The 15,614-nt window shown below is 42.0% G+C and overlaps 1 long non-coding RNA gene across 1 annotated transcript; it reads left to right on the forward strand.

The window, feature by feature from the left end:
- The first annotated feature begins 6,912 nt into the window (after positions 1-6,912).
- Positions 6,913-10,034, forward strand: LOC123287959 (uncharacterized). Its single transcript, XR_006531406.2, has 2 exons — positions 6,913-7,129; positions 9,177-10,034. It is a non-coding gene; the product is annotated as an uncharacterized lncRNA (long non-coding RNA).
- The last annotated feature ends 5,580 nt before the right edge of the window (positions 10,035-15,614 follow it).

Consider the following 15,614-nt stretch of genomic DNA (forward strand, 5'->3'; position numbering starts at 1 on the left):
CCTGGGCTCTTATAAAAAGGCATATTTGTTTGTGCCAATACCTCAGAAGAAGGGGAATTATTTAGCACTGAGGATATGAGAGAGAAAGGAAAAGAAAGACAGATATTTTCAAATAGCAAGAAGAAAGGAATCCAAAGGGTAGGATTCTAAGAAAAATAATCAGTGTTCCACATTAAGGGAAGTATTCTGTTTAAAGCTCCAAGAGTTGGCCTGAGGGACCTCCATGAAATTTGCTACCTCAGTTAATTGTCACGAGGTGAAAATAACGCGTGTTAGTGGTTCTCACCTTTCTGAGGACTTTATGTGTGTTCTCATTTAAAGTGCTCGATAACCCCAAGCACTGGGTTTACTAGTATTGCTGTTTCGTTTTTCAGATGAGGAAACTGAGGTCTGAAGAAGTTAAGTAACTTGCCCAAGTGGAGCCACAGATACGTGAACCTAGACAGTGTCACCCCAGGGTCCCTGCTCTCACCCTCTGCCCTGTACCACCTCCTACAAGGACAAATGCTCCATCTTCTTTCCCCCTTTCCAACGCACAGGTCCGTCCAAGATTACCTGGTTTGTATACTCTTCAGAAAGAATGCTCTGGGACAACCACATTAGACACTTTTTTAAGTACAATTGGTATCCAAGACTGTATCTCAGCATTGAGGTTCTAAGGAACAGTACTTTTAACATTGTGGGCATTTAAAACAAAACACAACAGAACAGAACTGTAATTGAGGGTAGTGGTTTTTGTCTGTTTTGTTCACAGCTAAACCCCAAGAACCTAGAATAGTGCCTGACACATGGTGGGCATTCAAAACCATGTGTTGATCTTGTGGTTGAACCAATATGAGATCTACAGCGTCCCCTACACAGATACCATATAAACCTGTGGCAAATTAAGAGGCAACCTGTGGGCCATGGTTTCTTGGAAGAACCCAAATCCCTAAGTCTCACTTCTTATTTCCGTTATATTTTATTTTTTTATTTTTTAATTAATTTATTTTTTTGGTGAGGAAAATTAGCCCTGAGCTAACATCTGTGCCAATCTTCCTCTGTTTTGTATGTGGGATGCCACCACAGCATGGCTTGACGAGCGGCCCATAGATCCACGCCCAGGATCCGAATCTGCAAGCTGCCAAAGCACAGCATGCAAACCTAACCACTAGGCAACCGAGCCAGCCCCTCCCTTGTATTTCATCTGAGAATCATTCTGTGAGATAATGAAGGCAGTTTTATAATGGTTAAGGCATGTCCCCAAAGTCACACAAGTTGCTCAAGGAAGAAATAAGTAGGACTAGAACAGAGGTCTTCTCAACTGGCATAGCAATGATGCAGGTGTGGTAGATGGTTTCTTAGCCCCATGAGCCCAAGTTCAAGAGTTGCTTTGTTAATCACTCGATGACTTTTTATTTGTATATTGAGGCAGGATTATCTCATGGTTAAAAAGCATAGGCTGAATGACCAGACTTAGGTATGTTTCTTAACGCCTCTGAGCCTTACTTTCCTCATGTGAAGAATGTGGGTGCTATAGCATTTACATCTATCAGTCAGGTTCCAGGCAGGAGAGAAGAACCACTCTAAACATTTCAAAGTGAGTTCATTTAATATGGAGAATTAGTTACTTGGGTGATGGAAGGGCTGAGAAGCCAAATCGTATGGCAAGGCAACCCAGAGCTTAGCCGCCTCAGGAAGCCACTACCATCCCTAGCTGATGTCAGAGCAGGTAATGATACCAGCCCAGAAGCCAAGACCAGTGGGAGCTGGATCCATGGAGGACACCCAGCTGCTCCTGGAGCCACCACTTGCATCAGAGCAAGAAAGGAGAAGTACCCTCGCTTCTTCCCCCTTTCTGCCCACCAGCCTCTACCATTGCCTCTTATTGGCTGAACCTAACTCAAAAGCAGGGAGCCTGGGAAATGTGATACAGAGCAGAGCAGGAAAAGGGCAGAGAATGGATCTGGGAGCAAATAGGTAAGCAACCAGCTCAGGACCTCATGGAGCTGCTGTGAGAGCTAAATGAGATATATGTAAAGTGCTTAGCCCCATGCCTGGTATGTAATAGCGCTTAATGAAAGTTATCATTGTTATTAGATACAGCAGGCCCTGGGCCAGGCATGAGTAATAAAAGAGACAGACTCTGCCACCAAAAGCAAGCAGTCTAGTCACCATAGCCCATTTTTTAGCTGTGACACATTCTGTGAGCCTCTGGAGCGAAATCTCCTAGTGGGCATTATCCCGCCATATTGGTTCAGGTGACCAACTTCAGAGCATGAATATCATCCCATCAGACATCAGTGATTACAGAGAAAAACAGGCCAATATTGGCCTATAAATGTTTTACTCTCTTAGAACAGAAAGGGTCATTAACAACGCAAAATACCCTTATGTGAGACATAAAATCATCTGTCAATGAAATAGGCATCAGCTCAATCATCTTCTCTGATAAAAGAGTGACTCAGTGACAGTATTGTTTATACAACTGACTGCACATCTGATTTACAAGTATTTGATGCTTTCCTAAAAAGGCAATGGCTTCACCATTGGAAGTTTATTTTAAGAAAGAGTATCCTCAAATAAAACATGGTCCCCGCACTGCTGACATGAAACTTTGGATGAGGGAGTTCATGACCCTGGTAATGAGCAGAGCCTAAGGATGCTGCTAACCAGAGGCCAAGAAATTTTGTCTCTCCATCTCTTTATCTCAGGCCTTAGAGTCACAGAATACTAGTGCTGGAACTCAGAAAACACACTGGCGTGTTTCACTAAGATGTAGAAACCACTCCCAAAACACCAATGCTGAGTACTGCTAACATTCACCATTAGCAGAAAGATAGATAGAGATTCAGACAGTGACTCAACCATGGCAGTGGAGCCCAAATACACCAGGGAAGCATCTAATGCTCCCCTCTCCACCTTCTCGTCCTGTCTCCATCTACTCAGGGACATGTAGAAAATTGGCCATGGGGGAGATTTATGCCCTCTGCTTTTGAAATAATAATGCCATCCTAAATATCAGGCATCCTGGAGCATTTTAATTAGGGATAAGGCACCAGAAGGTATAATATGTATCTTCCACAGTATGACTAAATGAAATCGCTGAGAGCTTTAAACTCATCTTTAAAGAACACGAATGAAACTAATATTTTATACTGAGAAATAAAGGGGAAAGATAGAATGAGGTTTCAAAAATTACTGGTAAAACTGAGCTGGGTTAATAATCTCTTTCCTATACAAAGTGAATCAGTTTGACAACTCAATGACTCAGAGTCGCCATAGCTTTAAGACAATGGAATGGCTTGGCCATTCTCAATGCTGATCAACAACCTTTCAAAAAGAAAAGTCCCTGGATGCAACAAATTTCATTCTGATATTGTTTCCCAGTTCTGTCTTTTTGGTCCCCAGTACAAATGATATCACCATTCCCATTAGTTAGGCATGAGATACTGCCAACCTATAAATACAAATGTCCCCTGACCCAGCATTCTGTTACATGGAGCTGTCAGTGAGTTTGATCTTCAGATTATAATGGCAGTATTTGCTTTATTTAGGCTTAGGTGATACAGGATGGATGCCCTTCTAGAAAAGCAGGTGCATTTAAGATGGCAGAGCAAGAGTGATTTATATGGGGAATAACTCCTTAGTCTGTCAAAGACCTGGCAGAATCTTTCTGGGAAAACTAATTGCAGCCAGTTCCTTCCACGGCTCGGAGATGAACTATCGGCATCTCTGCCAGCTCTCATAAGATGCAATCTGCCAACCACAAGAAGAGAGGAAACCAGATTCCTCATTCCCAACATTTGTACATGCCTGATAATGCTAAGTTGCTCATAAGCCAATTAGTGAGATTTGAGCATCCCCTTTACAAACGTTCACCATTTTCTTTTGATTGCTCTAAAATCACATGACCTTTCTGAACCATTTAAGATGCATAAAAAATAATTTTTATCCTACAGCCATGCTGACATAGCTGCTGTGAATGTCAAGTCTGTGTTACCCTCATGTCCTCATAAAGGGTAGAGATGCAGGCTGCTAAGTCGATGGGAAAAGGCAAGGAAAGGGCCAGTCCCCAACATGAACATCATTTTGCCTGAGTTCAGAGAGTTGTCCTAGTCACTGAGTGTTCTCCCTACTCTCATCAGGGTTCTTCCTCCCCTGCCTCCTCCCCCTGGCCACCATTCAATTAGTCTGAGAACCACATTGGACTCGCTTCTCATCCACTAAAGTTGGCAGCACCGATGTTACAAAAAAGGGCACAGTGTGGAGCACATCTCCCTGCAAGACCCAGAGCCATCAGGACATCCCTGGTCCTCCCTGGGAGAGATCCAGATTCAATCTTGTCTGATCATGCAGACCAGTAGTTATCAACAGAGGTGACTTTTCCCCCAGTGGACATCTGGCTGGAGACATTTTTGATTGTCACAACTTGGGGCAGGGGGTACTACTGGCATCTAGTGCATAGAAACCAGGGATGCTGCTAAACATCCTACTACGCATAGGACAGGACCTCACAACAAAGACTCGACTGACCCAAAATGTCAATAGTGCCAAGGATGAGAAACCTTGATCTAGATTTTAATCAAGATGTGCTAATAAAAGGGTTTAGGCAAGTGTTTCTCTCTTCTGATTGGCACGAACTCCACACGGAAGCTGCACCTCCTGCAAGAGCTCTGTTTGGGCCCTGCATTTGCCTGATTCAGCAGATCACACTTTCATAATGTAATTCAATTCTTCCTCATTTTTTTAATGTTATTTGGGCCCTTTAATATAATTTGGCAGGCTATTATAGCTGTTACAGCTGCTAGTTTTGCCCTCAATACTGATTTCACTTATGACCTCAGCCGGAATAAGATTTAAAGTTTGAGATGATGTAAGTGAATAAGGATTATTAGATTTATTCGTATGGCAATTTAAATAAGAAACTGCCTGGCTTAGAATAAGTGGTAAATGAAAAATGCTAGTGATTTATAGACCTGTCCATTTTAAAGATTTATATGATGTGTGGGATGATTAAGTAAGAGACAGGCCTGATTATATGAAATATGTAATTTTTGTAAATGCAATATTGGAAGCAGGCTGCTAAACAGTGCTGCACGGCAACTCTTGCCTAAGCAATTTTTATTTCACGATTGCTGTAAACGGGTGTGCAGAGTCATGTGTGAATTACACATGGAGTCCTTGCTCAAACTCTTTATAGCTGGATGGGAGTGTGTTCAGAGGAAAGGCATCTAACTTCAGCCTTCAAACATCCGTCACATGGATACCCCAAAAGGCAGGGCAGGCTGGTGACTGCAGATCTGACTCAGGGCCTGCTGGGCCTGAGCAATTCTCTCTTTTGTAAAGGACTCGGCTGCTCTTTTTGGGTCGCAGCACTCCAACTTATGAAATGGAGATTATCTACTTGTCATATTTTAGTAACACACTTTGGGGAAAATACTCATGACTCCAAAGTACTGCAATCAGAAAGAGAAATGCAAGAAACTGCAATATAGTTTCCTTTCCCCCTTATGAATCCTACTCTTATCAAGACAGCACCCAGAGCCTGAAAACGTGGAGGGCTCACAGGTGATTTGCAAGTATCTCAGGCTGCATCCCCTTTCAGGAGCCTCTGGATCCCACAGAGAGAGTTGAGACTCAGTGCCTCCCTGAGGTTTTGTACACAGATCCAAAGTCAGCCACAGGATTGCTGGGGAGGAATGAGCGATGGTTCCATTCTTATCTCTCAGGAATGAAGAATATGTAAGAAATATTATTAACATGTAAATTATTTTGACAGCTGCTTGGTACAAACAAAAAACAAAACAAAACAAAACACCTATCCTAGAAGAATAGAGAGACCTGAGTAGCAGTCATATTTCTTCCACACATTGAGTGTAAGACCTCGGGTAAATTGTCCATCTCTGTAAACTCGGGGTTCGTATGAGATGCTAAAGGGATAATTGAAAGGAAAGCCCTGTATAAAGCAAAGGGCAACCTATAAACGCAAATAGAGAAAGAGGCTCAGAAGATGAAATGGAAGCCAAAGTGGAAACAGGAAACATCTTGGTTCAATAAACATCCATGAAGGCCCTTAGGGTAACCAAGAGGAGCGACACAGGAGACCTTGGGGGAGCTCAGGGCTGGGTTTGGGGATTATCTAAACTCTGCAGTGTATATACAACAGATTAAGTGCTGAGGATGAGCATAATTCAGTTGGGGAGGTGAGGATTATGTGGTAGCGAGATAGGAAACTTCACAGAAGAAATAACATTTAAACTGGCTCTTGCAGAATGTAGAGGAATTATACAAACAGAGAGGGGAACTCCCGGTCCATCCAGATGTATGAACGAGCTGGCCCTGAGACCACTGTGAGGAGACGAAGGAAATTACCAACATGTATTCCGTTTGATATCAGGAACCAGGAACACACATACAGTCAAGCTTTGTGGAGGAGAGTGATACAATGTTCTTCGGATCTAGAAACTTTCAAAGTTGGCAAGGATCAGAAACTCTTAAATTAGAACCTCGTATTGAAATTTAAAATCCTCCATAAAATACGTGGAATTTTTAATGAATTATAACAATTATACTCATACCATTCTTTCTCTGACATAATGTTTATACCTTTTTCTGATCAAATATAATTCTTTTCAACTTTTAATGTGGCCATGGATTTTTAATAACTAATCAGAATTCCCCAATATATTGATTTTAATAACATAAGTATTTTTTTTTCACTTAAACAGTAAACATCTTGGTGCAGAGTCTTGATAAACTGATTATTATACTTCTGAAAGATTCGTGTTGCTCATCTTGATTAAATGTGATGGCATAAAGACAGAATCTTATTTATGCCAAATGAATTGATTTTTAAAAATTTCAAAAAATATATCTAATCTTTTAGCTCTGGATTTCCTTTAATAACCTCAAAATCTTATGCCCAGTTTCTCCAAGGTGAAGAAGATAATGACAAAAGCAACCCAGGTGTCAAATTAAGGATAGCCTCGCTCAGAAAAGAGAAATACTTTTAGTCATTAACTGGAAACATTGCCATGGAGCAAGACGTATACGCCAAGAGAGAAAAGAACAAATTAAATAATAAGATGCACTTATTTGTAGGAATTTCATCACCACTCCTTTTTAAAAGCCTACTTATCCAACAAAGGTAGGTTTTAGATTTATTCCCTAATTACTATGTTAACAGATCCCCTAACATTTTCCTGATCAGTTTTATGAATTGATTAATAAGGCAATCATGGTTTGGGAAAGCTTTTATATGCCACTTGATATTGATGTCACCTATAAAAAGACAGCAACTGAGCACCTGATATCCAGTAAAAGCAGGTTCAAAAATTGCAGTCTTAGAAAGATAATGGAATGACCATGACCTCAAGTACTTTGAGCCAAATAGCAACTGTCAACTCCTGATAGCAGTATTTGACCTCAGAGGCAGGTGACAGAAACCAACCTGAAACAGCCATTTTCTCAAATTCTGTTAAAGATAATAAACCATGTTGGTGGAAATCACCCACCTGAGTGAGGAAGCCTCTTGTAATCAATGGCCTAGCCCCAGGCATCATGATTTGGCTGGACAGTATCAGGTGCTGAGGGATTCTGGGAGTTTGTTGGTTTAGATCGAGTGCCCACTGGATTTTGGCAGAGGTTTTGGTCTGGGTGGTTGTTTTGCTTTCTTTTGATTCATTTTTAGTTCTTCTCAAGGAAAATATCAATGGACATAAAAGTACAGTATAATATATGCCCATCTACCCATCATGGGGCTTCAATAATTACAACTCAGGGCCACTCTTGTTTCATCTATACTCGAACATCAAATCACTTCACCCATAAAGTTCAAATAAATATTTAAGTGCATATTTCTAAAATATTTGAAGTACACATTTCTAAAAATAAACCTCAAAAAAATCACAAATCCAAAACATTATCACCACTAAACAATTAACAATGATTCCTTAATTACAAATGTCCATTCAGTGTTCACTTTTCCCAATTGTCTTCTAAACGCTTTTTACAGTTTGTTCAAATCACCCAAATAAGGTCTACATGTTACAACTGGCTGCCATGAGTCTTTTTTAGTCTATACGTCCCCTTTCCCCCACTTTAATTTTCCTGCCCATCCACTTATTGAAGACATAGAGTCGTTTGTCCTAGAGTTTCTCACATTCTGGGTTTTGCCCTCTGTGCCCTATTATTTTCCGAGACATGGTGGTTAGATTGAGGCCTGATTCGATTCAGGTTTGCTTTTGTTGACAAGACCACTTTATTAGAGGTGTCATGTACTTCCATGAGAAGTCTCACAGTGTCTGCTTCTCTCTGTGATGTTAGTGGCTACTGATGATTGATGGTCTCTGTTAACACAGCCTGTTTAGTGAAAAGCATTGAACCAAAACGTTCAGATTTTGTTTAAAAAAAAGAATAAAAATAATTTTCCTCTGTGCCAGGCACTGTATTTTGCAGCCCACAGTGCCTCATTTACACGCTAGAACACCCCTGGGAAGTGGTGCGGCGGGAGGATTTGAACCCAGTCAGTCTTGCTCCAAAGCCCATTCTCTTAGCTACCACAGAAACAAACCTCCTTGAGAGTTGCAGGGGCTACTAAAGGAGAAGTCTTTGCAACTTCAGTAGTGTGAATAATTGAAAGAGGAGGAGGTGAAACTGTAGCCAAACAATGGATGAATCTTGGAAAACACAGGATACATTTATTCTAAATTAAAGATAGATCAAAGCACCAAGTAACTGTTTATTAACTGGCAAACACAATCACTGAAGGGGCATATCATCTGACAGTGGATGTGAGTTCGACTATGGCCACACAGTTACCTCGGTGCAGGCATGGAAACGGGCAGGGGTGGCTCAGGACCGCCTGCATTGAGTGGGGCTGAAATAGTGCTACCAGTGTCACCAAAGTGACTAGAAGCTATGAGGCACCGTTTAAAGTCGGCTCCACCCTTTGCTCAAATCAACTTAGGGTTGTGTTACCCACTCTCAGTGTGCAAGGGTTGCCAAAATTAGAGTCATTTCATTAATCTCCCATGCCAGGGAGAAGCAGCTATATATCACTCCAGGTTACATTGACAGCAAGACAATAACATTACATTTCCATGGTGCATCAAATAGCATTTCTCTCAGTTCATTTGCTATCAGAGTCTCTATAAAAATGCCTTATAACTAAAATATGCCTCTCTGTCTTTCAGACTTCAACAAGACCTGCTTCAAGTTTGTTTAGTACAAAGGAAAGTACAGAAGCTTCACTTCAAATGACATCTCTAAACAAATATAAAGATTCATATATTTTTTTAAATGCTTGTGTCATTCCCAGGGAATGGTGTCCTGTGATTAGAAGGAGAAGGAAGAAGAGGAGAGAGAGGGAGGAGAAAGAAAGAGGGAAGAAAGGAAGGCAGGGCTTAAACTTAACAGTATTTAGGATGCTAGCTTTTATCATAGTATTTAGGAAATTTGTGTCAAAAAGACAAAACTAGGTAACCATATAGAAAATGATGCTTATCATTTAAATGTATTTTTGAAAACAAAATGACCAAGCAAATTCAAAATTCCTTCTTCTTCCTATATCTAAATCACTCACAGCTCACTTTAAACCCTGGTGCATTTGTTTAGGATTCTAATTTGAGACCCTGGATAATCGATAAGCTCAAGCGGAGTTACCCCAACTTCCCTAACAGCGTTTATTAACAAGAACTGTCATGGTAGCGATTTCTGTAAACTATCCTCTGAAATAGTATTCCTTCCCAGTTATTTTTTTTAAGCTTTAAAATCAGTGCTGTGTGATAGAAAAAGAAAGATCGCTTTTTAATAGAGTAAAGCTTTATTAAAAATAGGAACAGGATCTCAGAGAATGCACTGTAAAAGAAAAATCAGAGGCAGGAGAGAGTCAAGAGGTTTGTGCTATCATCGTTTTACTGTAGTTAGCACAGTCAAGAAGTCTTTACATCGCCCAGATCCACGTGCATATTTGGTTGTTTCATCCCACATAACTCATTATGTTACGAGGTGTTTCTTAACAATTTATTAAATGTTACTCCTTGCAAACAGTTCAGCTGCTCCGTTATCCAGCTTTTTTATTTGAGCCCCATGAACCATTTCGTGTCACAAAACTGTGAACATAAATTTCGGTAACACTCAGTCTCTCTTAACTGTGCGCTGAAGAAACCATTCTGGGAGTAAAGACTCACAAACAATACAACAGAGGAGAAAACAAAGCCGGTCTGCTTCAGACCAGGACGCGCGGACCACTGGCTGCAGACAAAGGACAACAGACAGCTCCAAGGCACCGGGCGAGCCGCGCGCATGCGCTGTGCTGGCGGGACCAGGTGGCTCAGGGTAATGGTGTTGAAAGAGCGCGGACAGGCTGCAGTCAGGGTAAAATGGGTAAAAATGCTGTCCTACTACTCACTAGCTGTGTGATTTGGGGCGAGTAGTGTAATCTTTCTCAGCTTCAGTTTCCTCATCTGCAAAATGAAAATACACCTTGTAGAGTTATTGTGAGGACTATAAGAGAGAACTCATGTATAGCTTCTAAGTATGTGGTAGGTGCTTAAAAAGCAGTATTCCTTATGAACCTCAGAGATACTTCATTTCAGCTCCAGACCAGTGCAATAAAGCGAATATCACAATAAAGCGAGTCGTATGAATTTTTTGGTTTCCCAGTGCATATAAAAGTTATGTTTACACTATAATCTACAAAGCATGAATAGCATTATGTCTAAAAAAACAATGTACACACCCTAATTAAAAAATACTTTATTGCTAGAAAATGCTAACCATCATCTGAGCCTTCAGCAAATTGTAATCTTCTGGCTGGTGGAGGGTCTTGTGGAAAACACATCTGCCAAGCGCAATAAAGCAAAGTGCAAGAAAACGAGGTCTGCGGGTACCATCACAGCTCTGATCATCATCCCAAATATGAAAGGGACATCACCATAGCAACACTGCTGTCCTTAGACTGATTATGTAGAAAAGTAAATTGAAACACAAATCTAAAGAATTCCATCCTTCGTTTAGAATTCGGGCTGTCTGAAAGCGAAATAGTGAAAGTGAGTTGCCCACTCATGTGTTTTATCTGGCCTGTGTATGCAGCGATCCCTTCCTCTGTTCAGACAAGAACAGAAATTCAAATCTGTGGGTGTCATAAAGGAGCACAAGTCTCTAAAAATGCAACATGGAGTGAATGGAGCCACCAAACTGTTCGGCAGCAAAATGTCTACATACAGAGCTCCAAACTCAGAACCCAAACTTTCATTATTAGCCCTAACGTTCTGAATTAATCAACCTGTCCTAGACCCACACCTCTGAGGCGGACACAGAAGCCAAATGTAATAGTCCCCACACACCGTCCACTTCAGAGCATTGTTCAAACGTTGATGAGTTTCAAACACCGTGTGTCAATATAAAAATATTGCAGGCCACATCCGAAAGCCAAACTTGACCCCGCAGGGATGAAGGGTCAAAGGCCTTTATTAGACACATTTCCTTTCTGAAGCTATATGGAAATACCAAATAATATCACAGGTTAACTCTTCATTTTGTTTTCTCCCTCCCCATAAAGGGAAATTTCTGGGATTATAAAAATCTATCTAGAAATTGGCATAATTTGAGGACAACAAAAAAAATCTAAGAAAATAATAATACGACAGTGCATTCCACTGTTTCTCCACGTCCAAACACACACACACATATACACACCTGCACACATACACACTCAGCTGGCAAAAAAATTAGCCTATTGACAAAGAAAGGGATTTCTCTGGAAAAATTCTACCTCTGTGAAGATGACAGTCAGGCATTTCTTTCTGTCTTCTATTCCTTAAACATGAGCCTGCCCAATATTTTCCTTCCCCGGTTGCAGTTACCACGGGAATAGCACAGAAATTCTAGACAGCCGTGGAGTTGTAGCCGGATCCATGATAGAAAGAATGAGATATTCTCCCACCTTCCCAGGAAGGCTTATGACAACGACCTATATTTATTCCTGTGAGGTTGACATGGGCTAAAGAGAAAACTACATGCAGATGAATCTGGTAGGCTCAGAAATATTTGTAATTAACAAAAGATAAAGTGTCGGTAACTTGTATGGGGGGAGGGGGGCTGCAATGAGAACAATCACAAGACACAGGAAAGGTCAGGAAACACAAAACAGCCCAAGACGCATGCTCCCCTTTGAGAAGACTGGTGTTTGGCTCCTCTGCTGTGTCCAGGGTTTCAGCCAGCCTCCACCACATACGGCACTTAAGAACCACCAGATGCGACTGAAAGGACCACAGAGCCCATGTAGCATCTTCCCATGGGCTGTATGGCCACAGAAGTGAATGCCTGGAGTGGTTTTTACCAAAGGAGAAATCTGACTAAGTAGGCCAAGGAAATAAGTCAGCGCCTGCTGCACCCAGCCCTCAGCTCATCCGTCACTGTTAGTTCTGAACGAGTTCAGCCTCTTCAACCTGTCTGGTAAGCAGCCCCTGAGGGTTCTCCCAATGTGTCCCCAATAACCCATCTCTTCCCCACATCCAAGCTTAGTCCAGGGTCCTCGGGGAGCCCTAGGGTTCTCTGGCCAGGGTCAGCCTCCCCTATGGCTCTGTCCAGGTGTGATTTTAAGGGTTATATGAATCTCTCTCTTGAAACGGTCCCTCCCCCACTCCCAATGTTGCTCACACATTTTCCCAGGCTAACTGCTTCAGAGAGGCTTTTCAGTGAAATGCCACATCCAGAAGCTTCCTTTAAAATGCAAACATGTTAAGGCAGATTTTTAAAAAGCACTTTAGCTCATGCCAGTTCTCTGAGGAAATGGGAGGCTGGGGGGACAGGGAGGAAGGAAAACTGCCTAGGGAGGGGTGATCGAAGTGGGGGACCCAGGAGAGGCTCTGAGCAACCCAGGAGAGCAGGGGGCTCTGGGTGCTGAGAGGCGAGAAGCGATGAAAAGGAACTGCAAGCATGAGCATTAGGCAGACAGGGGAGGCCACATTCCTCCCCATCTCTTCCTTTTAGGCCCTGGCTAAAGTCCAGAAGGATCTAGAATAGGTTGGGCAAGCCTCTTATGGAAATTTTCCATTCTCCCACAACTGGTCCTGTTTTGAATGATCTAAAACAGAGGTTAGTTAACTATGGCCCATGGGCCAGATGTGGTCCCCCACCTATTTTGTACCTTTGAGGTAAGAATGGCTTTTACACTTTTTAAAAGTGGGGGATAAAATCAAAAGAAGAATAATACTTCATGACATGTGAAAATTATATGAAATCAAATTTCACTATTCATAACTAAAGTTTTATTGGAATACAACCACACTCTGTGTCCATATTGTCTATGACTGCTTTCCACTCCCAAAGTCTAAAATATTTATTCTCTGGCTCCTTACAGAAGAGGTTTTCGGATGCCTGATCTAGACAGTGGTTAAGAGCATGCACTTAGTGGCCAGGGTCTGGGTGGGTTCACTGGCACTTATTAACTTTTCAGGTAAGTCACTTAATTTCCTTGTCTGTAAAAGGGGGACAAGTCCTTGTAGAGTGAGGGGAAGAACTAATTAAGTGCTTAGCACAGGTTCTGGTCCATAGTAAGCATTCAGTAAATGTTGGATATTACCATGTTTTAATATCATTAAACACTGGTACATATTATTCTTCCACAGCTCCCTGTCCTCCATGCCAAGTCAGAATACATCTTGTACTTAAATAAGACTCGGGAAAGTAATCTGCTTTGGTATGGCCACCACTGCCAAAGATTTCAGGAAAAACAACTGCCTTACAGGAGTTGACAATTGTTTTGCACCAACGCCTAACCCCTTGAAATTCAACCTTCTATTTATTTCCCGTAGCTTGAGTAAAAGCAAGTAAATCATCTTATAACCACTTTCACAGAAAAAGTTAATTAAGGCAGAGAGGTGACATGACTCACAAATAATTCTGACAAAGTGACACCAACTCAGGCAACATGAGCTGACATGAACCACAGCCTAAAGAGCTCTCTCTTCGTGACAAAAGCATCCAGCTGGAAGTTAGAGACCTTGGGGTAGAAACTGTTGTGTTTTAATTCAAGAATTTCCAGTTTTTTAAGATGCTCATTTGTGTCATCTGAGGCGTATATGAGGGATTAAGTTAGAGCGCGAACATTAGAAGGAACAAAGCTCAGAGTTCCTTGAGGGTAAAAAGGAAATGGGAGAATTATCGAGGGTGTGAAATGAAGAGAGGGTTGGCTAATGCCGACAGCTGGCTCACACTGCCCTCAACCAGACGCCAACCTCCTTGGAGCCACCAACCGCTGCAACAGAGGTGGGAATGCTGGTTGATGGCCGTTACTTTTCATGCTTCTAGGCTTTGGGTGAAAATAAGAGGGCAAGGGACCGAATTCTAAGTGCCTGGGTCAGGTAACAAAATAATAATAGCTGCCATTTTGTGAATTCTTACAGTAAATGTGCCAAGCAGTCTGCTGAGCATTTTGTATGCATGATCGTATTTAACCCACCCGATCCAGTGAGAGAGGCTTTTTTGGCTCCCTTTTACAGATGAGGAAACTGAGGATCAGAAAAATCAAATGACTTTCTAAAAGTCACACTGCTAGTAAGCAGCAGAAATGAATTTTTAAAATATTTGTGTGTGTGTGTGTGTGCGTGCGTGTGTGTGTGAGAGAAGATTGGTCCTGAGCTACCATCTGTGCCAATCTTCCTCTATTTTATGTGGGAAACCGCCACAGCGTGGCTTGACGAGCGGTGCTAGGTCTGTGCCCGGGATCCGAACCTGCAAGCCCTAGGCCACCATAGTGGAGTGCGTGAACTTAACCACTATGCCTCCAGGCTGGCCGCGAATTTTTTTAATTTTAACTTTTGACTTGGCAATACATGCACGTGTAAATTCAAAAGGTGTATAGTGAAAAATAAGCAAGTAAATCTTTCTTCTCTCCCTCCACAGAGGAACTTGCTACTGCTGGTTTCTTTTGGATTCATCCAAAGAAATTCCATGCATTAACAAACACGTGTGCACATGTTCTTCCCCTCACAAGTGGTAGCAGAGTAAACACCCTGCTCTATAGCTTGTTTTTCCCCCTCAATCCTTAATGTTGTTTAGAGAACTTTTTGGGTCAGTTTATGTAATGCTAAGCCTTGAACCAGGCTACCCAGCACCCAAATCTGTGCTGATGACCATCTTGCCACATGGCCTCTGGGCACCAGTGAGGAGGTAAGCAGAAGGCATGGGTGCCAGCCTCAGAGTCTGGGATTGTATGGGGAGATGCTCACTGAGCATTTGCTGTTTCTAGGGCATGGTGGTCCATCCAAAGAAGAGCAAGACCTAGTCTTCCCTCCATTCATTTGAAGTCAAGACGCACATACCTACTATCAATCACACAGGCAGGGAGTTACCCAGCACAGACAGAATATGTCAGTGGGGTTCAGGGGGCTGAATCAGGGTGAGAACCATTCAAATAGAAAAGGGGAGAAGCCCAGGCAGGAAAGGGAGTGGCATGAAGAAAGGGGAGACCAATGACTGGGAAGGGGGTTGGGAACACCCTGGGGGAAGGTAGAGCCAGGTCAAGTGGAACCAGCTTTTCAGCTGTGGTATGACCACACACTATTGGTTGTGGGATGTATTGCAAGTACTTTGCTATTAATAGTGGAAAGATTCTCAGCTTGTGT

This window comes from Equus asinus, chromosome 1, assembly GCF_041296235.1.
Source record: "Equus asinus isolate D_3611 breed Donkey chromosome 1, EquAss-T2T_v2, whole genome shotgun sequence".
Lineage (NCBI taxonomy): Eukaryota > Metazoa > Chordata > Mammalia > Perissodactyla > Equidae > Equus > Equus asinus.